General features: G+C 42.3%; 1 protein-coding gene across 1 annotated transcript in view; it reads right to left on the reverse strand.

Annotated features, from left to right (window-relative positions):
- Nucleotides 1-30: 30 nt before the first annotated feature.
- The window catches only part of LOC101854526 (proton-coupled folate transporter), a gene marked incomplete in the record, with an annotated part of 44,242 nt that continues 43,221 nt past the window's right edge, over nucleotides 31-1,051 (reverse strand). Inside the window, 1 exon segment of the mRNA XM_013087431.2 lies at nucleotides 31-872.

The raw sequence follows: 1,051 nt of genomic DNA on the forward strand, positions 1-1,051 counted from the left end.
GCCCCCCAGTTCTTTCCTTTCACTATTTGCTCTTTAAGGTTCTTCACCTCTTTGTTCTTTTTTCTTTGTATTCTTCAACCTCATAACGTGAACTGGACTCAACAATCCATGACATCCTCACTACTCAACACCATTAGCCATCAACATCATTACTTTATTACATCATTAAATTCCTACTTTAATAGGATCCGCAAGGATACCCCATCCGACTGCTCCTTGTGCGACTGCCAGGATGAAACAGTACCACACCACCTCTTTAACTGCCCTGCACTTTGCGACCTGCATACCTATACAGCGACAAAGCACAGCTGATTAAAACCTGTTAACTCTGCCATATCGACAGACCGAAGGGCTAGAACCCAAATGGCTGCTGGATCGGAAAAGTAAAGTAGTAAAGTAAGTACAATGTATTACATCATCCACTCCCAACATTGCCACTTTTGGACATCAGCCCTCCACGATATCATCAGTTTATAACGTCATCGATCTACGACGTCATCACTTTATGACGTCATCCATCCAAGACGTCATCACTTAAGGACGTCATAAATCCACATTAATGATATATTAACTTTACTACGTCGTCCATTCACGATAACAGGATTTTACAACAACATCCCTCCCCGACATATCTTTACAACATCATCCATCCATAGCGTCATCACTTTACGCTATATCCATACACATCATCACTTCACAACGTCATCCATTCACAGCGTCAAAATTTTATGACGTCACCCAGGCACATCATCACTTCACTTCGTCATACACCCACCAAGACTTCATCCCTTTACAAAATCATCGATCCACAGCGTCATAACTTTACGCTATCATCCACACACATCATCACTTCACTACGTCATACATCCACCACGGCATCACCACTTTACAACGTCACCCTTTCACAGCTCCATAACTTTATGACATCATACACATATATCATCACTTCACAACGTCACCCATTCATAGCGCCATATCTTTATGACGCCACCCATACACATTTTCACTTCACAACGTCACCCATTCATAGCGTCATACATCCACCTCGACA

This window comes from Aplysia californica, unplaced genomic scaffold, assembly GCF_000002075.1.
Source record: "Aplysia californica isolate F4 #8 unplaced genomic scaffold, AplCal3.0 scaffold00587, whole genome shotgun sequence".
In the NCBI taxonomy this organism is placed as follows: domain Eukaryota; kingdom Metazoa; phylum Mollusca; class Gastropoda; order Aplysiida; family Aplysiidae; genus Aplysia; species Aplysia californica.